This window comes from Xenopus laevis, chromosome 9_10L (genome assembly GCF_017654675.1).
Source record: "Xenopus laevis strain J_2021 chromosome 9_10L, Xenopus_laevis_v10.1, whole genome shotgun sequence".
NCBI classification, from domain to species: Eukaryota; Metazoa; Chordata; class Amphibia; order Anura; family Pipidae; genus Xenopus; species Xenopus laevis.
The window spans coordinates 25,716,292-25,739,309 of record NC_054387.1 but is presented as its reverse complement, the minus strand read 5'-3'; the positions used below and the strand labels follow the sequence as shown (position 1 = coordinate 25,739,309).

Below are 23,018 nucleotides of genomic sequence, written 5' to 3'. Positions count from 1 at the left end.
AAGAGCTGGAGGAGATCGAGACGCTGTCAGGGAAGAGCAATCAAGCACAACAGGATGGATGGTCGCCCTTTCGCCGTTTCTGTAGAAGACAGGAAGTGGAGTTTTTGTAAGTTATATCTTAATAAAGGATTTGCTATTTTAAATTTTAATTGGTCTTGATGTTTTTTTTCGTTGTATTGTAACGATTTTTTTTGTAAAAATTTCTGATGTTACTGGTCCTTTAAATGGTTTCCGTACTCTTATAACACTAGTTTTATTGATAGCAGCAAACTTCCACTCCTAGACGTAGAGACCTAATTCGAAAAGAAGAGACAGAAATATGAGCACACAGCACAAACAGTTGATGAACATAATGTAATAACTTTAATTTCAAAACCAAGTTCGAACAATTCAGCACACATTAAAACCACACTAGCAGGTCTGAGCCCTGAACCGCCAGCACGTACGCTGTACGTGCTTGGCAGTTGAAGGGTTAAAATAGGCCCTGGCATTTCCGGTATGCAGAGACCAATTCAGCCCACACAGAAGCACAAAGAGCCCCCACCAGGCCACCAAATACTGACTTTCCATGGCATCTTCTAGCAGCCCCTCTGGCATTTGCAAGAACCCACAGATTGCCAGTCAGGGCCTGGATACTACAATATGTTAAATGGATTGTTCACCTTTGATTTAAATTTTAGTACAGGTATGGGACCTGTTATCCAGAATGCTCGGGACCTGGGGTTTTCCGGATAATGAATCTTTCCGTAATTTGGGTCTTCGTGCCTTATGTCTACTAGAAATTAATTTAAACATTAAATAAACCCAATAGGCTGGTTTTGCTTCCAATAAGGATTAATTATATCTTAGTTGGGATCAAGTACAAGCTACTGTTTTATTATTACAGAGAAAAAAAAAATCATTTTTAAAAAATTGGATTATTTGGATAAAATGGAGTCTATGGGAGACAGCCATTCCGTAATTAGTTGCTTTCTGGATATCGGGTTTCCGGATAAGGGATCCTATACCTGTATAATGTAGGGTGTTATGTTCTGGGACAATTTGCCATTTGTTTGGATTTTTCAATCATGTTTTTTTTTTTTTTTTTGGTTCTCTCGTTTGCTATTGCAACCATCTGGTTGCTAGGGTACAAATACCCATAGCAACAATGCATTGTTTTTTTAGATGTGGTCAGTATAAAGTTAGAATAGAGCAAAAAATAGAAGCTAAAGGACAAGTAAATCAAACATGGGTAAAAACTTGTTTATAAAACAAACGAGCAAGCTGCAAAGCTATGGTAAATACCTGTAATGACAATAATGGCAATAAAATAAAATATAAAATAAAAAAAATTCTATTAAAAAAATTAAAACCGTATAAAATAAATAAATAAATAAAATGAAGGCAATAAAACCAGAAAAATATTATATATTATAAAATATTAAACTAAAACACAAAGCCATCGAAGGTTATTAAAGTACAGAGAAACATGCTCTCTCTTGTGCAGTGTAAATTATTTGCAAGCAGCAAGCTAAATTATATAAAAAAAACAACATAAACACGAATTAATTAAAGTATATGCCACATTTCAGTTAATTAATTATCTAATTACCAGCACAAATGCGGGGATAAATGAATGAAGCCGGCCGTGCCTGTGTCTGTGGGAAGAAATGGCGACGCCTACAAGTGGCAGCTTTAACTTGATTGGTCAAAACCTAAGACTCCTATTGGCTGGGGAAAAAATGCGCCAAATAGAAAACCGGAAGTTAAAAAAATGTGTAAAAAAAAAAAAAAGTGAATAAAGCAGCCCAGGACAGAATACGGTCGCCTGATGCCTGATGCCTGATGCCTGATGCCTGATGGAAGACGCCTGATGCCTGATGGAAGACGCCTGATGGAAGACGCCTGATGCCGGAGACCCGATACCTGACAGCCGAAGGAGGAAGTCTGAGGGCGGAGCTGTGATGAATGACGTCTGAGGAGGGAGGCTGCAGAGCGGAGGAGTGACGGCGCATTTGGAGCAGGCGTGACTACAACCGGCAACGATGCGCTATGGAGAAGGCAGAGGACAACGCATGCGTCAAAGGTAATTATGCGCATGATGTCCTAAAATGCGTTCCGTATACGGGAGCTGCAAGTGAAACAAAGTTACTGCTTTCTATTGCAAGGTATTGCTAGAATCGGTCTTTCAAATCCCAAAGTTGAAATGACATTTACTGTGCTGGTTTGGGGAGGCTTAGCCTCCCCTAGCCTTCATTAAAATCCGCCCATGAAGTGGATGTTTGTCCCTTTTCCTTCTTTGAGCGGGACAAGGAGCGGCAGCTGCAGAAAGAGAAGCGATTGGATGAACTTCGCAAAGTGGAAGTGAGTATGGCAAAATAAGGGTGGGATATTCTCACCACAGGGCAGAAATAGGAACATATGCACAGCTGAGTGGTGTGGGTGATGGGCACAGGGTAGATACAGGCATCTATATTGCAGTGCAGTGTGGGTATCATACTTGCAAAGCTCAACTCTGGATCTTTTCCTTGAGGTCTATAAATTCAAGGCTCAGCCTCTGCCACCATTCTATCACATCAGCCCCTTTAAGAAGAAGGTGAGGTTGCCAAGCCAGAAGGAGCGATTTGAGCTGGAGACATACAATGTGGCGTCAAGTCCTACTTAACCATCCCAACATCCCCAAGCTTCTCAGGCAGGTTTAAGTGCTGATGCAGCTGATGTTCCTGTGTTACAGCCAAATCGAAATTTTCTGGTAGTTGATGCCCTTTTCAAGCCCTGGACTATACACATCCTAATGAACAAACATATGTCCGGTAAATAGTAGCATGAATACAGAGGCATGTTTTTGCCCTGGGGGGGTGTTATGTAAATACTAAATATTAATGGTAGGGATGCACCAAATCCACTATTTGGGATTCTGCCCAATGCCTGGTGAAAGATTTGACAAAATACCGAACCAAATCCTAATTTGCATATGCAAATTAGAATCAGGGAAGGAGAAAGAGGAAAACAGATCATCTTTTGTGACGATTTCCCTACCCGTCCTTAATTTATATATGCAAATTAGGATTTGGGTTCGGCCAGGCACAAGGATTCGGCCGAGTCCTGCTGAAAATCCTGGTCAAATCCTGAACCGAATCCTGGTATTATGCCTTGTAAAAACGGTAAAGAAGATAAATATACCTTGTAATAAAATTTAAGTGAACTATTTTCTTGATTCTGTCTGGTACCTTCCATCAGGCTATTGCACATGTTGCCATGTTAGTCATGCAACGTCCAAGGGGGCTTGTATGTTCCGCTGCAGCAAGAGGTCAACCATCTTCTCCACTGTCATCTTATAGTGATGGGCAGTGTTTCATCCAGTAAGAGCCAAAGAGTTTGGATTTCTAGACTTGACTCCAAAACGGCACATTGAAGAGAATTTGGATGCAGATTTTTCTCCAAATTGGCTAGCAGTCAGGTGTCACTCGGGCAAAGGTTTTTTTCAACCACTCCCAATCCTTGGTTGCTATGTAATACTGACCCTGAACTGTTTATTTGTACAATTGTGTACTGAGGATTTCATGTCATTACACTGAGGCTGTTTTGGCAATTCTGCTACGTTTCCATGTAAATTGTTATTATATGGCACAATCACCTGTCACTGCTGAGGTCAGAGCAACAGTAGTTTATGGAATGACTAAATAACCAGCACAGTGTCCAGCAAATGAGGCAAAAAAAGAGGCAATGGATAGAACAGGGCATGGGCAAAAAGCTGCAGAGGCTGCATCCTAAGTCCAAAGCAGCTGGAAGGTGTGTGGGACCCCTGATTGGGGCAATCGTCTGGGACAGAACAGTCGTCCGTCACCCTTGGAGATGTATGTACAATTTCAGTATTTCCCTGTTAATAAGAGACTGGTTACACAGATCCTGATGGGAGCTGCTACTAGTTATGCAGACCCTTGCAGACAAATGGGAGTCTGCTCCTGTATGAATACACTATATATTATAATGACGAGTCCCCCGCAACTGCTTGAGGAGCTGAGGCTACCGAGGATTATTTCAAGTAGGGAATGCATATCTTCTCTATGGACAGCTGAAATATCTCAAGTGGTTTCAAATCAAAGTATAAGAGCTCCCAGTAAGACGCCAATATTATCCTAGCCTCCATTGTGCTTCACTTGTGTGCAGTCTTTAATCCCACGGGGAACTAATCTGTAAATAAATCTCGGGGTGATGGGCAACTGTACATTCCCAGATGATGGACTCCAATCAGGGGTCCCACACACATTCCAGCTGCTTGTCATTTCTGATGCAACCTCTTTTAGCCTGCCCAAGCCCTGAGTTCAATCCATTGCCCCTTTTCCTGGGCACTTGTACTGGTTAGTTAGTCCCCACACAAACTACTTGTGGTCTTATCTCTGCTCCAGTTAAACAACAGTGACAGGCAATCAGTTGCACTATATTGGTGAGGGGTGGATAAGGAGAGTGGAACAAGACCTGTTTACTAGAAAAAAAATAGCCAAATCATCAAAATGGCTCCATTGTGTTTGCCATGAAATGCTCCGTAGTTAGGGTTGCCACCTGGCCGGTAAAAATGATGCTTGATGCCAATGTTATTTATAGGAAAAAACGAGAAAAAATAGGAAGGGTGGTATTTTTTTTTCCAGAAAAGGTGGCAACCCTATCCGTAGTATTTATCCTATGGGCCGAATGATGGGTTCAGGGTACAAATATCACATTAAGCAACTGAACTGCAGCCTTGTGCCTTTATATTGTCACAGAACCCCTCGAATATCTTTATAATTTACAGTAGGGTGTTACATTATCCCTATCAGTGATACTCGGATTTCCCAGTGCAACTCCACCTCTGCGTATTAATAGGCTTCATAGGGAAGTTGTTTGTCTAATACAGCAGGTATGGATATAAATTATTTATTTGCCCTCAGGAAATGCCCCACAGCATAAAGAGGAAAGTGTAAATCTTTATTGGTAATGTAGAGAGCACAAAGGCCAACACAGCCACTGGTCTAGTTACTAAAAACGTTCATATCAGTATATGTTATGAGAATCAATATTGCAGCGTATAGGAAAAAAGTGCACCCCCCCATCAGAATTGTGTGCGAATGTCCATTTAGTAGAATTGGGACCAGACAAGTGATACGAGGGAATCAGGGATGTATCAGTCTGTCTCTCCCAGGAAGGAAACTGTGCGGGGAGGGTGAGAGAGAGGCCCGACTATCCCAATGGGAACCCCCATACTGATCACCCCTAAAGTGCCTGTGAATTAGTCGGCCTTACAATAACAGCACAGACTACACAGTTACTACAACTGCTAACGATTTATAAAGCTCAATCTAATTCTGCACCTTTGCACAAATTGGGTTCTTATCTAAGTATATCCCAGAAGTCTCTGAGCAAATTTATTTTCTTGCAGTATATTTCTTGCTAGCTGGGGGTACCAATTTAGAAGTGACACAATTGCAGACCCTACAAGCAGAGAACCCGTGCTCAGCTGGAGACTTTCTTGCAGCTGCAGAACAGAAACTATCAGGGTCACACTCATTGAACATTTGGGTACGGCAGCAGTGGGTCACAGGATACAACAAGTTTAGCTCTGTTCATTAAGCTTTGCACGGTTAAAGTAGACCCTACAGTTGGGGAACCAGGAGTTCAAATTTAGAATCTATTAAATCACTATACATGGAGATGTGCCGGGGGTTACACTGGACGCAGAGATTGGAGGAACCAGCAGGAGATTACAGAATATAGCAGATCTCTGTACATCGGACTGCACCAGGGTTCAATAATACAGTTGCAGAATATTCCAAAATGTACTCAGAATTCTAGATGGCAGGCAAAACTGATATCCATCCACTGGCAATTCCTCTACATTAGGCAGCAGTCTGCTCAGTTCTGTTTTCACCTGGATTGAATTAGATGCTTTTTTTGACACTTCACGGTGCTTTGTGTGTGCAAACTCCAAATGTTCTCCTATAACCCCTTCCCCCAACAAGTGCCTTGCTTTACTTCACCCTGCAAGGTGCCCCCCCCCCACCTTCTGTGGTACCGAGGTCAAAAATGTTACTGGCGTATGTGGTGGAGGGCTGATAATATGTCAGTGTTGGCCACTCCCCTTTTAAACCACACCCACAGTAAACCACACCCATGTTACCACAAGAACGTTTAAGATCATATCCACATTAACGTTGGTAGCACCAAAAATCCAAATGGTTGGTGCTCACTGCGCTGGAGAGGCATTATGGTGTAATGCAAGACAGTTCCTATCCTCTGAAAGGACCGTCTCTGTAGTGGAAAAAAAATGATAATTTGGTAGTGAGCTGGTTTCTAAGGAAATGACCTAGTAACCTCTAGTGGTGTTTGATGAAGTACAAGGAAAAGATAGAAATGAGTCCAATCTCTAAAGATAAAGCTAAACACTGTCCAATAAAAAAACCCTCAAGGTAAGTCTGGATCCTAACAAGGGATAGAATCCAGTTTTCTAAGAAAAAGAAACCCCACCAAATAGTTAATACTGTATCTATACCAAGTTAACTAAAACCTTAAAATGCAAAACTCAGGTAATTAATATTGATAATAATAATTAATAAAGAGGTGCTGTCTAATAACTTAAGTAAAGTGCTAGTGCAAATAAATAGTGTGAAATCAATCAGCCACAAAGACTGATGATAAAAAATAATTGATTACTGCTAAATCAAAAGGGTATATTAACCCACCAATAGATTCCAATACCACCCCTTAATCAATCAATTCATTCATTAATTAATTAGTAAGGGGCAATTATTCAAATAGAATTAGCAAATTAATATTGCAATTAAGTTCCACCAGTAAAGTGCAGTGCAATAAATAGGCTAAAAAATGAGACTTGGTTAATTAATTAACTAGTTAAAAAGGAGTAATTAAAAATTGACCAAAAATTCCATATGGGTTAAAAAGTCATCCGTTCACAATCCATAGATAGAGTTCATAGAAAATTGAAAATATAGAGGGTGGAGTTGTCCCAAAATCTAACTGCCTATTTTTGTTTTTAAGGCCTGGGACACCACAAAGTAAAGGCAGGACAGGGTAACCGGAGCTGTGGCCTTGTAACTTAACTTGCCCTATCAATTAAAAGAGGCTAAATAGCCCTAAAAAGCCACAAACCCACGGCCCCTTAGAACAGAAGGAAGATGGAAGAGGTGGTAAGACAAGAGGATTAGACCAGAATTCCAGCTCACATCAAATATATTGTAACCAGTTTTTTTTCCTTAAGGGAAATATTTCTTCCGAATATTATCTTAGGAGACCAATTTTCAAAAGAACGCACAGAACATTCCTTCTCTGGGAACTGCCATATTGTTTCCCTTAGACACAGTACACATTGGGGTTCCCTATACACATGACTCATTATGTACCTTCCTTAGGATGAGGGGGAATCTGACAGAGAAACCAGTATTCACATAAAAGAGGAGAGGGCTGCTCAAAGGTGGGGGGCTGGTGGAAAAGCAGAGAGGATAGTGGGAGGAAAAGGCAATCAAGCGAAAGCAGCAGGGACAGTCCTTCCATACCGAAACCAGAGGAGAGTGAGAGGCACAGGCGGCAACGCAGGAGAGGTATCCAGGGGCGGCAAAAAGCCGCTCCTTGTACCTTTAAGAGCCCAATTTCCAGTTTTTAAACCAGAAATTCGGCATTTCTATTGTGAAAGAGCGCAATTGCGCTTGTCTCAATAGTGGTCCTGCCAGCGAGGGGGGGCGGCATTGAAGGAACCGCCTCAGGCGGTGCATTAATTAGAATCTGCGCTGGAGAGGCATTATGATCCTTCTGCTATGGCATCATCATACCCTCACCAGCTGCACTATGGGGGCATGCCCCGGCAATATCTACATCCAAGGGCTATGGTAAGCAATGTCTCGCAGGCTAATTGCCAACTCTTTAAGGGCTACCATCCTTACTCACGGTAAAGGCTTAGGGACAGTCCATTTACTGGAAAATAAAAAGCTTAAATAACAGCGTTCTAACCCTGCCTGCATATCTGGGCAGGCTCACTTACGGTCAGTTCTCTCAGTGCACACGGGGAGGGGGGAGAGGGGCTGTGCCCCCCCCTCTAGCAACTGTGTAGCCTCAAGCAACTGATTAGTCCAACCTATTATGTTAATGACTGAAAGGGAAACTGCTCAGCTTGCTAGATAGGCTAATGTGAGCCTTTTACAGTATGCACTACTTTTAGCACTTAAAGGGGAAGTAAACCCCTTATTAAAAAACCCTACTCCCCTACCCTACATAGGCTCATCTACATCCCCCCCCCCAACCTAGCTGCTACCCTGGGCAAATGCCCCTAAGTTTTCTTCTTCTTCGGTCTTCATTGGGTCTTCTTCTGGCACTTCGGCAATTTCCGTGACTTTCGGCACATGCACAGCTGACAAAAACCCGAAGACTGCTCCAACTGCGCATGCGCCGATACGGAACTTGCTTCCCGATGAATACCGAAGAGAAGAAGATGGCTGCCATGAACTCCGATGCTGTGAATCTGCACTATGGGGTAAGTAAAAAGTTAGGGGCATTTGCCCTGGGGTAGCAGCTAGGCTGGGGGGGGACGAGGGACGGGGGTCTATGTAGGGTAGGGTCGGCCCCAGGGATGCATGTGCCTCTGAGGAGTTCGTAGCCTGGTCTTGGTTATGGAGCACTTCGATTTCCAGAACTGCAACTTGGAGATCCTGTACAGCAAACCCAAAGCTACAGAACTCAGATAGAGCAGAACCGGGAACCTCCTCTTTACTATACAGACGTTGATGTTATATGGTTGGAGAGCTGAGGTAAAGATGCCCCACTTACCATCCCCGGTGCTGTGTTCCTGAAGCATCGAACAGTAACACAGCCAATTTCAGACATTCCCAGGGTCCCCATATCCCACCCCACTTTGCCAGAATGAGCACCCCATCACAGGAGGGTGAGTGTCTGTACCCCCAAGGACAATACCCCATGGGGTACATGCCCCAGATGAGACCTGGCCTCCCAGATGGTAGGATTATCCCTCCGGAAACTTTCTCTTTCCCATTTAAATTGAGCAGCCATCCTCCAAGGCCCCGACACTTTGCACTGCCTATGGACCCTCGCATGGTGAGACCACCAGACTCAGTGTACAATGGGAGGATACGTTTGGCTCCATGATGGACAGTCTGGAGATGGTAGCCATGCAGAGACTTTCATCCCTTGCTGGTCCTCCAAGCTCTGCTTACCCCTCACCTCTAGGGCCCACACCCTATCCACCTCCTGGGGCACCTGGAACAACAAATGGGGGAAGACATTTACCAACCCCTTGCCTTGGATAGAACGCATATAGCTGTTCCAGGAGAGAAAGGTAGGTATTACTTGTGCCTGGCCCATTCTCTATTCATATCTACTTTCAATTAGAGCAATAGAGCTAGATCAACTTGCAGCCAATCAGAGCCCGGAGATTAGAATTCTGGCAAATATAACCTATTAGAGTTGCTAATCATTATATTTGTGTTTTATTTGCAGCTTTGTCACCAGGGGAATCCCAAACTCAAGGCTCCTCCCATGCAAACCCTTCCGCTGAGAGCTGTGAAGATATGGAATTCTCTCCCTGAATCAGTTGTACAGGCTGATACATTAGATAGCTTTTAAGAAGGGGTTGGATGGCTTTTTAGCAAGTAAGGGAATACACAGTTATGGAAAATAGCTCATAGTCCAAGTTGATCCAGGGACTAGTCTAATTGCCATTTTGGAGTCAGGAAGGAATTTTTCCCCCTCTAAGGCAAATTGGAGAGGCTTCAGATGGGTTTTTTTTGCCTTCCTCTGGATCAACTGGCAGATAGGTAGTTAATAAAAAAATTAAAAAAAAGTTGAACTCGATGGGCATGTGTCTTTTTTTCAACCTTACTTACTATGTTACTATGATGAATGGGGATGTCTGTGGGGATGGGGATTCTCCTGTGCCCCAAGCCCCCTCCAAGCCAAGGAAATCCAGCCAGTGGCACCTTCAGAGATCATGAAAAGCCATGAGGTCTCACAGATGGCACCCAGGATGTTCCTACTGCAGCCAGCCTGGCACCCCACCAGGGCCCAAATAATGCTATGAACGACAGTGAGTGAATATTTCAAAAGCTATGCAAAAATAAATAATGACAACCAATTGAAAAGTTGGCTTAGAATTAGGTATTCTATAACATACTTAAAGGTGACCCACCCTTTTGCAGGGACACTGTATCCTTAGACATTGTTAGTATCTATAATAATCTGCTTGTCTGTTGTGAGCTCTGAGATGTAGGCATTTTTACCACAAACTAGAGGGCGCCTCTACTCCATTATAATGCTGGTGTTTTTTACCAATCTGGATCATACAAATCCTTGATCTTTTCATTTCCCAGGGTATTTGGGCCCCTTCTGAACAATAAATAGGGGAGGGGCTTATAGTATTAATATTGGGCTCCGCTGAAACTGAATGTTTTCTTTTGTAATCCCTCTCTTTATCCTTTGTGGTTACCTAATGGAAATACAGGTATGGGACCTGTTATCCAGAATGCTCGGGAACTGGGGTTTTATTGGATAACGGATCTTTATTATATCTCTATTGCAGGTATAGCAGAGATATCCAGTGTGCAGCCCTGTAGCTGTGTGCCTGGGGATGCTGGGAGTGGTAGTCAAACAACAGTTGGAGAGACGCTGCCTGGAAAATATCCCCTATCAGATCCACTAAATCAGATATTTAGTGTAGGTGAAGCTTTAAGGGTAACTTCGCTATATATGATTTGTTTTGTCAGTGATGGGTATAGGGGCACGGTGTTTTGCCTGTGGTATATTTCGAGGGCACTGTGTGGGTGCTAGGATTAATTTTGTTTGTTTTTTCCATCCTGGGCTTTCTTACCCATGTCAAGCTTTAGGATGGGCCTTTCACCTTAATAGATAACATGAGCTTGTCCTGTGACTTTCGTGGTACAATCATGCTTGATGCCCAGAGCTCTGGGGGTGGCACAGAAAGAAGAAAGATGTGAACATCACCCCTTCTATTATATTGCATAGAAACCCTGAAAAGATATTGACCCTGTGTCTATCAGCCCCATCACTTAATTATTAACCAATGAAATTGCATATCATTACCCATTCTAACAAACCCCCTGCACAAATATTGACCCCGTGTATTTCAGCCCCATGATGTTCATATTAACCAATGAATTCCCAGAGCAGTACCTATTCTAAAAAAACCTGCATAGATATAAAACCATACAGATCTTTAAGACTCTATCAATACCACTGCTGAGTTATATCCCACCCTGCCCTGCACCTGCACATTTCAGCAGCCCCTCCACAGTATTAAATCACACTATTGGTCCGTTACCTTGATCAGAATGAGGCACAGGAGCACCTTCCCTCCCTCAATATTTGCCATAGAGATTCAAGAAAAACACAGAGACATATTTATGGGGAAACCAGTTCGTGGGAACAGGATTTATTCAAATTAAAAGTCAATTGGGTTCGGGCATCCTTAACAGCTGATGATCCCAGAAGAAGGCAAAAACCATAGAGTGCTTCGGCAATCTGCACTAAAGGGAAAAATTCCTTCCTGACTCCAAATGGCAATCGTATTGCTCCCTGGATCATGGCTTTATATGTATGTTTGAGAGGGAGGGTGCATGTATGTGCATGTGTGAGTGCTTATGTGAGTACTAATGTGGGTGCATGATAAGCGGGTAGGGGTGGGTGCAAGGGTAAGGGGGGGTGAGAGTGAGGGCAAGGGGTGGGGGTAAGAAGAGGGTGGGTGAAAGCAAGGGTAAGGGGTGGGGGGTGAGAAGAGGGAGTTCAAGCGAGGGTGGGGGGTGAGAAGAGGGAGTTCAAGCGAGGGTAAGGGGTGGGGGGGTGAGAGGATCGGGTTAAAGCAAGGGTAAGGGGTGGGGGGTGAGAGGAGGGTGTGTTAAAGTGAGGGTAAGGGTTGGGGGTGAGAGTAGGGGGTGAAAGCAAGGGTAAGGTGAGAGGGTGAGAGGAGACGGGTTTAAAGTAAGAGTAAGGGGTGGGGGTGAGAGGAGGTGGTGAAAGTGAGGGTAAGGGGAGGAGGGGTGAGAGGAGGGTGGGTTAAAGTGAGGGTAAGGGTTGGGGGTGAGAGTAGGGGGTGTAAGCAAGGGTAAGGTGAGGGGGTGAGAGGAGACGGGTTAAAGTAAGAGTAAGGGGTGGGGGTGAGAGGAGGGGGGAGAAAGTGAGGGTAAGGGGTGGAGGGGTGAAAGCCAGGGCAAGGGGTGGAGGGTGAGAGGAGGGGTGAAAGCGAGGGAAAGGGGGTAAAAGTAGGGGAGTGAAAGCGAGGGTAAGGGGTAGTGGGTTAGAGGAGGGGTGAAAGAGAGGGTATTTGGAGGGGGTGAGAGGGGGTGAAGCGAGGGTAAGGGGTGGGGGTGAAAGAGAGAGTATGGGGAGGGGGTGAAAGCAAAGGGGGGGTAAGAATCGGGCGGTTGAAAGCGAGGGAAAGGGGTGGAGGGGTGAGAGGAGTGGGTGAGAGTGAGGGTAAGTGGTGGGGGACGCGAGAGGAGGGAGATGAGAGCCAGGCTAAGGGGGGGTGAGAGAGCAAGCGAAAGAGGTACAGGTTTGAGAGAAGGTGTGAGAGCGAGGGTAAGGAGTGGGGAGGTCAGGGGAGGATGGTGAAAGCAAAGGTAAGGGGTGAGTTGGTGTAAAAAGGTGGGAGCAAGGATAAGAGGTGGGGGGTAAGAGGAGGGCTGAGAGCAAGTATAAGGGGTGAGAGGAGAGTGGTGAAAGTTAGGGGTAGGTGGGTGAGAGGAGGGGTAAGAGCAAGGGTAAGCTGTGGGGTGGCAGTGAGGGAGGATGCATGGGTAAGGGGGGTTTAGAAGAAGGGCAACAATACATGCTAACAATTTTAATCCATGAAACCATGTTACAAAATCAATGTCCACTATCTCCTCTACCTCCGTGTCTTCTATCTCATCCACTACATCCACCTCCATGTCCTCCACCTCATCCACTACGTCACATCCATGTCCTCTACCTCATCCACTACATCCACCTCCATGTCCTCCACCTCATCCACTACATCCACCTCCATGTCCTCCACCTCATCCACTACGTCTACATCCATGTCCTCTACCCTGTCCACCTTATGGAGGGCCATCTCAACTCCCCACTCTCTACACTCCACTCCCTACTCCCCACTCACCTACTCTCTACACTATCTACTCTCCACAAACCACTCCCCCACTCTCCTCGCCCCCTTCTCTCCCACTATTCCTACTTACCAGCACAGCCTGTACAGATGGAATATATACAAGCAAGGTTGGCTCTCCTAGAAAGAGAAAGGAAGAAGGTGGAATTACTTCTACTGTAACTTTAGTCATTTTTTATTATTGAAGGTTTTTGATTTATTTAGCATTTTATTCAGCAGCTCAATTTGCATCTTAAGCAATCTGGTAACTAGGGTCCAAATTACCCTAGCAACCTGCCTTTATTTGAATAAGAGACTGGAATATGAATAGGAGAGGGCCTGAATAGAAGGATCAGTAATAAAAAGTAACAATAACAATAAATTAGTAACCTTACAGAGCATTGGTTTTTTAGAAGGGAGTCAGCGACCCCCATTTGAAAGCTGCAAAAAGGGGGAAGAAAAAGCCAAATAATTCTAAAACTATAAAAAATAAATATTGAAAACCAATTGAAAAGTTGCTTAGAATTCACCATTCTATGACATAATAAAAGTTACTTTAACGGTGAACCACCCCTTTTATAAAGCACCAACAGATTGATACAGGTTTAGATACAAAGTTACCAAAAACTGATACAAGATGCATATCTCTATTGATGGACAGATGTTGCTGATAATCTGTATGTCTGCACTTGGTACCTGCACATTGTAAATAAAGTCCCCTGATGACAATATTAATAACATTGTCCCCTTTAATATCCCATAAAAAGTCCCCCATGATATACCCCCAACTTACTCCAATAAATTCCTGTCTGGGTCACTGAAAAATCTCTTACAAAATCTTTCTCTAAACTTGTAGCTACTCTCTGTCTCTCCAACAGTCAACTGTCCCAACTGTCACTGCTGTCTGCTCCTCAGGGAGTGAAATGCTGGGGTTGCCAACAGTAACAGTCCCGCCCACTAGGAGCCCCAAATATATCAGAACAGTGTATTGAAACTTAATACATTTAGATAAGTGTGTTCAATTAATGGAATAAAGAGAATCTACAACATACTTTTGGAACTTTTATCCCCCCGCACACACACCCAAATGTAAAACTGTCTACTTTTCCCCGGCATTCATACTATCTCTGGCTCCCATTAGGGTTGCCACCTTTTCTGGAAAAAATTACGAGCCTTCCTACATATTTATCTTTTTTCCCTATTAATAACATTGAGATCGATCATCATTTTTACTGGCCAGGTGGCAACCCTAGCTCCCATCAAGCTGAAACATGAGGCTGCCAACCTCTGTATTGTGTGATATACATGCCAACTCATATCTCTATCCATGGGCAGATGTAGTCTGTATGTCCTGTGCTTGGTACCTACACTTTGTAAGTATCCCCTGATAACATTAATAAATTGTCCCCTAATATCCCATAGAAAAGCCCCCCCATGATATACCCCCAACTTACTCCAATAAATAGTTGCCTGGGTCACTGAAAAATCTCCTGCAAACTCTCTCTCTAAATCACTAGCTCCTCTGTCTCTCCAAATCTCCCAACTGTCACTGCTGTCTGATCCTCAGGGAGTGAAATGCTGGGGGTTACTAATAGTAACAGTCCCGCCCACTAGGAGCCCCAAGCATATTATTGGTTAAGAACTCAGAGGGACAGTTAAAAAAAGCAGTGGATGGAAACCTAATAAATTTAGATAGCTTTGTTCAATTAATGGAATGTTAATAACTTTGTCCCCTTTAATATCCAATAGAAAAGCCCCCCATGATATACCCCTAACTTACTCCAATAAATTCCTGCCTGGGTCAGCTGAAAATTCTCTCTCTCTCTAAACTTGTAGCTACTCTCTGTCTCTCCAACAGTCAACTGTCCCAACTGTCACTGCTGTCTGTTACTCAGGGAGTGAAATGCTGGGGTTGCCAACAGTAACAGTCCCACTCACTAGGAGCCCCAAATATATCAGAACGCAGTTAAAAGAAGCAGTGTATTGAAACTTAATACATTTAGATAAGTGTGTTCAATTAATGGAATAAAGAGAATCTGCAACATACTTTTGGAACTTTTATCCCCCCCCCCCACACACACACACAAATATGAAACTGTCTACTTCTCCCCGGCATTCATTCTATCTCTGGCTCCCACAAGCTGAAGCATGTAGCTGCCAACCTCTGTATTGTGTGTTATTCATGCCAACTCATATCTCTATCCATGGGCAGATGTTGCTGTTAGTCTGTATGTCTGTGCTTGGTACCTACACTTTGTAAATAAAGTCCCCTGATAACATTAATAACATTGTCCCCTTTAATATCTCATAGAAAAGCTCCCCCATGATATACCCCCAACTTACTCCAATAAATAGCTGCCTGGGTCACTGAAAAATCTCCTGCAAACTCTCTCTCTCTAAATCACTAGCTGCTCTGTCTCTCCAAATCTCCAAACTGTCACTGATGTCTGATCCTCAGGAAGTGAAATGCTGAGGTTGCTAATAGTAACAGTCCCGCCCACTAGGAGCCCCAAGCAGATTATTGGTTAAGAACTCAGAGGGACAGTTAAAACAAGCAGTGGATGGAAACCTATTAATTTAGATAGCTGTGTTAATGGAATATTAATAAGATTGCCCCACATGATATACCCTTAACTTACTCCAATAAATGGCTGCCTGGGTCACTGAAAAATCTCCTGAAAACTAAATCACTAGCTGATCTGTCTCTCCCAACTCTCACTGCTCACAGTGAAAAGCTGGGGTTGCCAACAGTAACAGTCCCGCCCACTAGGAGCCCCAATCAGAAGCACAGTTAAAAGCATCAATGGCAGAAAACCTTTTGAAATGCATGAACTAAATACAGAGAATGGGAAATATAAAAGTGGTATAGGTATAAACTGATTGGTTTACCCAGGTTGAGGTTAGAAGTCTAGAACAGGAGGTTGCAGATCATTTTCTGGATGGAATTGAGCCTTCAACCCCAGTTCTGCAGGGCAGCAGTGCTCCTCATATACACTATATTCATTTCTGATTCATGATGTCAGGGGACAGGGTTAAGCTCACAAGCAAGATATACCCCAGCTAGATGAGCTACATACTGGTATAGAAGCAGCTATTTTCTAGGTTTGCTCATAGCCGATACTTAGACATATGCATACCTCCCAACATTTTGGAAATAAAAAGAGGGACAAAAAAGTTGGCGCATGTAACATGGCAAAATTGTGTTTGACCACGCCTGTTTTTGTGGCCACGCCCCTAATTACCATGTTCATTTTACAAAATTTGCCAGGTTACGAAAATTTTCAATTTTTACAGTTATTATAGTTTTGCTAATGAAGGTGAATTGCCCTTTAAGCTGTGAGTCTAACTTTTCCCAAGGGACCTGTTATCTTATATTACAATTGCTTATTTGCTTATCTAGAAATTGTTACAAAAGTATCTTATCTTCTGCTGTGGTTGTTCTGGGCTCTCTGCCAAAAGCCGATTAAGGTAGAATCTTTGTTTATTTTTCTGGCTGTTCAGTGCAGAGAAAAACGGGTCTTTCCAGTACAAATGAGGGACTGCAGGTTGAGCTGTCAAAAGAGGGACTATCCCTCTAAAAATGGGACATTTTGGAGGTATGCATATGTAGGTGAGGTTTTTCTAAACCCCAGGGATTGAGTTGGCCAGCTAGGCTGGGTCCTTTTTTCCCCAGAGTAGGACCTTTTTTCCCAGAGGGGAACTGAAAGGTTAGGCTCAAGATTAGGCAGAGTTTAGGATTAGGGAGTTGCTGGGAGTAAGAACTCCTTGCCCAGGCCATCTATAACAGCTTATAGTAACAAAGCAAATATTAATATAGCAGCAATAAAATATATCATGCAGAGTCTTGTAACAGGAACAATGGGACAGGGGCCACACTGTGCCACCTAGTGACAGTTTTAGAGCTCCTAAAGGGATATTATTGGCAGTAGAACTAGAACTAAGCTGATGAAGAGAATGGATGGTATCCGGTGTGGCCAAATTGGGGGTTGTTCATAGTTACATGATAACTATGTATAAATTTACTAGGGGGACCATACAATAAACTCTCTGATGCTTTATTCACCAGTATATCCTTCCAGCAGACACAAGGGACCCACTGAGATTAGATGAAAGGAGATTCCATCTTAACATTTGGGAAGGGTTTGTTACTGTGAGAGCTGTGAAGTTGTGGAATTCTCTCCCAGAATCAGTTGTAATGGCAGATTTATCAGATAGCTTTGAGAAAGGGTGGGATGACTTTTTAGCAAGTGAGAAAATGTAAGGTTACTGACATTAGCTCAGTACAGGTTGATCCAGGGACTGGTCCGATTGCCCCCATATGTAAAAATTCACTAAGTTTTCCCAGGAGCAGTAAACTCTACCTGCTGATTGGTTGCTATGGGTTACTGCCCTGGGCAAACGTAATGCCTTTTATTACATAACCCCATTGGAACCAAGAAGGAATTTAATTCTCTCTCGACTGGAAATAAAAATGGCTCTGGACATTTGGTTTTAACCTCCTTCTGGATCATGTAGCACTTAGGGAGCCTTCATCTGGTTCCTATTGTAACTGCGTTTAGCATTGGTGTTTTGAAATGTAACAAAAAAAATTGTGATTGGTCATTTTTATCACAGGCACTGATTAAACAGAGCTGGATTTCCAGTTCTCAGGCAAGAGTCTTTTTTAAAGGACCAGTAACATCAAATTTTTTTTTCAAAAATTCGTTAGTACATAACGAAAAAATAACACCAACACAAATTAAAATTTAAAATAGCAAAGCCTTTATTGAGAAATAACTTACAGAAACTCCACTTCCTGTCCTCTTCAGAAACGGCGAAAAGGCGACCATCCTTCCTGCAGCGCTCGATTTGTCCTCCCTGGCTAGCTCCAATATTCTACTGACAGCGTGTGAAGTGAGGTGAAGAGAGTTGAAGCTGCGGATCAAGACCCTGTGGCAACCGACACATGAAGACCTTTCTGCTGTACGAGTGCAAGAAAACCAACTGGTGCAGGCAGCCAAAGATGCAGACAGTTTCCTGGGAGCAAGCGGTTCACCCTCCACAGGCAGCGGATCGCTAAGGTGTCACCCGGCTGACTGAGAAGAGAACCTGGCAGAGCGACTTCAGGAAAAACTCAGGTTCCGGTTGAGAGACGCAGTCCTGATTCCGGATCTCTGTCCCCATGCCCTCCCGGTTGCACACAGTTGATCCCAGTATGGGACGACGAATGGGACGACAGTAGCTCCACTGCGGCCGAGGAACCAGCTGGTCCGACGTGTGGCAGTTACTCGGGCGGTTACCATGACTACGAAGGCTCCGGCAGCAGCAGATTCCGCTTATCCACCCGCTCCGACCTGCCGCCCAGCCCTTACTCCACCTCCATCGCCTCCTCACAAGCCCCGGGCAAAGGCTCAGCCACGGTCAGCCGCAACCTCAACCGCTTCTCGGCCTTCGTGAAGAGCGGCAGGGAGGCTTTCGTACTGGGGGAGGCGGCGGGGTTCGTGCATGACGGGGACAAGCTGTGTCTGGTGCAGGGCCGGACGGGCCTGAGTGGCAGGAGAATCCCTACCCGTTCCGCTGTAACATAGACAAGCCCACGAAGCAGACCAAGTTCAAGGGCATAAAGAGATACATCTCGTACCGACTCCTCCCCAGTCACACGGGGCTACAGGTTCACCGCCGCTACAAAAACACTTCGACTGGCTCTATACGCGTCTCCTCTACATGTTCCCCGTCGTGTCACAGCAGAAAGGTCTTCATGTGTCGGTCCCGCAGGGTCTTGATCCGCAGCTTCAACTCTCTTCACCTCACTTCACACACTGTCAGTAGAATATTGGAGCTAGCCAGGGAGGACAAATCGAGCGCTGCAGGAAGGATGGTCGCCTTTTCTGAAGAGGACAGGAAGTGGAGTTTCTGTAAGGTTATTTCTTAATAAAGGCTTTGCTATTTTAAATTTTAATTTGTGTTGGTGTTATTTTTTCGTTATGTACTAACGAATTTTTGAAAATTTTTTTTGATGTTACTGGTCCTTTAAGTTCTCTGCCAAACCCCTCACTCTTCTTTGTAGCTTGGGTGCCTCCCTTTCTCGGATTGCTTAGTTGATTGACAAGTCACCAAAGCTCTTTCAGCCAAAATGAAGGCGACGATTTCTGTTCCTCTAGAGGCCCCTGTTCCCATCTAACATGCTTCTCACTACATCTTTAATGCAATACAATTTGTAGTTGTTACTGTACTTCAATGAAAGCCAAGTGCAAAAATACTGCAGTACTTATCTGGGAAGCTGCAGTAGGAATAGAGATGGAGGGATCCCTAATGTGGGGGAACATCTAATGTATATGTCCATACAGCCCTTTAGCTACTTTTTAGCAACCAATAAGAAAATGGGACCATGGACCCTGGATAAAGAGAAAATCTGCATATCAGACTACTAAATGCAGGCCCCCTTTTCTCCCACTTGCAATAGTTCCCCTTTAATCTTTTCTCCTGGTTTTCATAGGGTCTATCATTCATTAGGGATATGTCTTGCCCAAAATACAAGCTGCAAGTGAGACACAGGAGAGAAGCATCCAAAGAGCAACCAGTAGTACAGAGTCCATATCTAAAAAAGCAATATGTGAAATCATTGCTGCTAATCAATGGAGGGAACCTGATACTCATTTAACGTCAGACAATAAATAGAAATAACATGTTAGCACTACAAATACACACAAATATGTGGATAGTAGGCACAAGTCATTAGGCTAAGGATCCCCCTACTCCCTACTTTTAACTTTACCTTAACTGTAACCTCCGCCCATACCTTTACCGACTTACAGGGAGCAGAGATTCAGGGCAAAACGCACTCTGTGACCCATCCTCTTGCTCCCTATCATGTGCAATAGTGGCGCTAACCCAGCCTCTCAGCTGAACTCAGACAAGACCGTGCAGTCTCAGTCTGATCCACGCTAGTGACTCTCCAAAGGTAGGCCTGCACTGTAAATATCACCATTTCCGGAGCCGTGCTGACGCCCAATGTGGAACCGCAGCTGCGTCAGGGGAACAACTATCTTTGACCTACACAGATAATGGCATTCCAGAGGAAGGCAAAAAACTCAGGAGCCTATAGCCAATTTGCATCCTGATGAAAAATTCCTTCCTGACCCCTCTAAGGCGATCGGTTCCAAGAACCCTGGAGTACCATACTTCGCTTCCATCTTCTCCTAGGGTGGGAGGGTGGGAGACAAAAAACAACAGTTAATGCCCGCTCTCCTGCTCTGCTTCTCCTTTTAACCCCTAAACCACCCCACGGCACTCCCCTCAGCTCCCTCCTCCCGCCCCCCTTTTTCCCGCCGAGACTTACTAGCCCATTGTTCTAGCCAAAAGGGGGGTGGGAGGGGTAGGAGTGAGGAGTGCCTAAACCCGTACAACCAGGGGGAGGGGGCCCCAGCCTAAATTCATTCGGCCCCACTAAGGGGCCTCTTTCCCACTAGGCTAAGGATCCCCCTACTCCCTACTTTTAACTTTACCTTAACTGAATCATAACATTTCAATTAAATAAAAACACAAACACATGAATAGTGGCAAAATCTGTGGAGGTCACGTTCTTTATTTACAAATTCACAAAAGGACTAGGCACCCCTGACCCACAGCTGCGGCTCCTATCATTTCCTCTGGGCCTCCGCCCATACCTTTACCGACTTACAGGGAGCAGAGATTCAGGGCAAAACGCACTCTGTGACCTACGGTTACCCATCCTCTTGCTCCCTATCATGTGCAATAGTGGCGCTAACCCAGCCTCTCAGCTGAACTCAGACAAGACCGTGCAGTCTCAGTCTGATCCACGCTAGTGACTCTCCAAAGGTAGGCCTGCACTGTAAATCTCACCATTTCCGGAGCCGTGCTGACGCCACCCACTGGAAAAATAGGGAAGGGTGCCTACTATCCCTTTTTCCATGGCCCACCTATCTGGCCTGTGACCTCCACCAGTCCTCCACAAAATTACCAATGTTTTTCAAAAACAAATCCAAACCCTCTCGTGATAAATGCACTCTATCGTATCTATAAAGACCTCTTTGCTTGTATTTTATATTCTCATGCCTTATTATCCCATTACCGGAGGAATACATGATTTTGTGCATGGCTCTGTTTACTTTCTTCCTTGCTTTCTCCACACCTTTAGGGTCAATTGCTCCTCTCCATTCTCCCCTTTGTATAATGTCCGACCATGCTATCTTCCTCACCTTCGGGTTTCCTATCACCTCCTCCATATCTTGTCTCATGGCCTCTATTAGTGCTGGAGTCTTTCCCACTGTCAAGTCATTTCCTCCTGCATGTATCACTAGCAGATCAACAAATTCACATTGCCGGAGGGTAGAGACCAACCTACCTTTCAATTGTTCCCACCTCATACCTCTCCAGCCCAGCCATGCAGTCTTCATGTTTTCCTCCGGTAACCCCCATTCTTGCCCTGCTGCATGTTTGCTTGCCCAATAAACAAATGAATGGCCTATGATCACGATTCTGCAAGGAGTTGTACCCCCTGCTGAAAAACATGAATTAACAGACATCAACCACAATTATACTCCTACTCTTTCCCTTTTACCTGTCGAATATATTTCTTAAACACTCTCGACCTCCATCTCCCTAGGTCTTTTATTCTTTCCTCACTATCTCCCCTCATTGCGGCCTCCGTTGCCGCCCCTATCCTGAAAGAATGCGACCCGAACTTACTTGGGTCCCAACCATTGGCCACCACTGCCTTCTTTAACACTTGGCTAAACTGGAAAGCTGAAATAGGGGATAAATCCTCGTGTATCAAAAACCACTGAAATCCCGCTGGCCTTACTCTCATGTACTCTTTTACTGCTCTCACTGGGCACGCTACCCCTTCTGTTTTTTCAATCCTAACCCATTTTCCCCTGCCCAACTGATCCGTTTTTGACTTAGCAATGTATACTAAAACCTCTTCCTCCTGTACCAAAACATGCTTAAGCATTAAACCCTTCCCCAGTGTCTTCTTAGAAGGAGGCACTAGTTCACTTATCCTAAATGCCCCCCCAAATGCTAACGCAAAAGTTGCTCTAAACAATATACACTCAAATTTGTTCAAACAAACTGTTTCTAATGACCTCAATATCAGCTGTAACCTACTCTCTATTATTGGTTCCCTTTTATCTACTCTTGTTCCTTCCATCCTTGCCCATCCTTTCATTATTTTTCTTACTACTGGGGAATGCGTTATGTCTATCTTCCCGTGCGCTATAGAAAAATGAGCAATTGCTGCTAATGCTGTACTTGCCCCCGCTTTTGACCTTCCTTCTTTTCTTAACTCTGTTAGAAATGCTAACAATACATTCACATTTTCGTCGTTCTTACCATCCTTGCAGAATAGCTGCCATCTTTCCATTCCCTTTTGTAGGTAGAAACAGTTTTTTCTGATACCGACCTTTCAAATAGATCTTCTAGGATTGGGTCACCAACTGCCACAGATTATCAGGGCATGCATGAGCTATTTTTGACGCATTCGGTGCCAGTTTAAAGAAAATATCCCACTTTTCCCTTGACAGTGCATCTGCTAATGTGTTTTGCACCCCTGGGACATGCTGTGCTCTAAAAGATATATTAAATTTCATGCACACCAGCACCAAATGCCTCAATAAGCGAATAACAGGCATGGAATCTGACGACAAGTTGTTTACCGCATAAACTACTCACATATTATCAGAAAGAAACTTAATTGCCTTATTTTCCAACTCTTTCGACCATAATTCTAGCGCTACCAAAATGGGGAATAATTCCAGCAAAGTTAAGTTTTTTGTCAAACCGCTCTCCTGCCAAGCCCGCGGCCACCTTGCCGCACACCATTGCCCTGCCAAGTAAGCACCAAATCCAATACTGCCTGCCGCATCCGTAAGCAACTTTATTTCCTGATTAGCCTGAACCTCCT

The 23,018-nt window shown here is 44.2% G+C and overlaps 1 long non-coding RNA gene across 1 annotated transcript; it reads left to right on the top strand.

Annotated features, from left to right (window-relative positions):
- Positions 1-1,834: 1,834 nt before the first annotated feature.
- LOC121398144 lies at positions 1,835-3,094 on the top strand. The gene is made up of 2 exons (XR_005964129.1): positions 1,835-2,343; positions 2,513-3,094. It is a non-coding gene; the product is annotated as an uncharacterized LOC121398144 (long non-coding RNA).
- Positions 3,095-23,018: the final 19,924 nt, after the last annotated feature.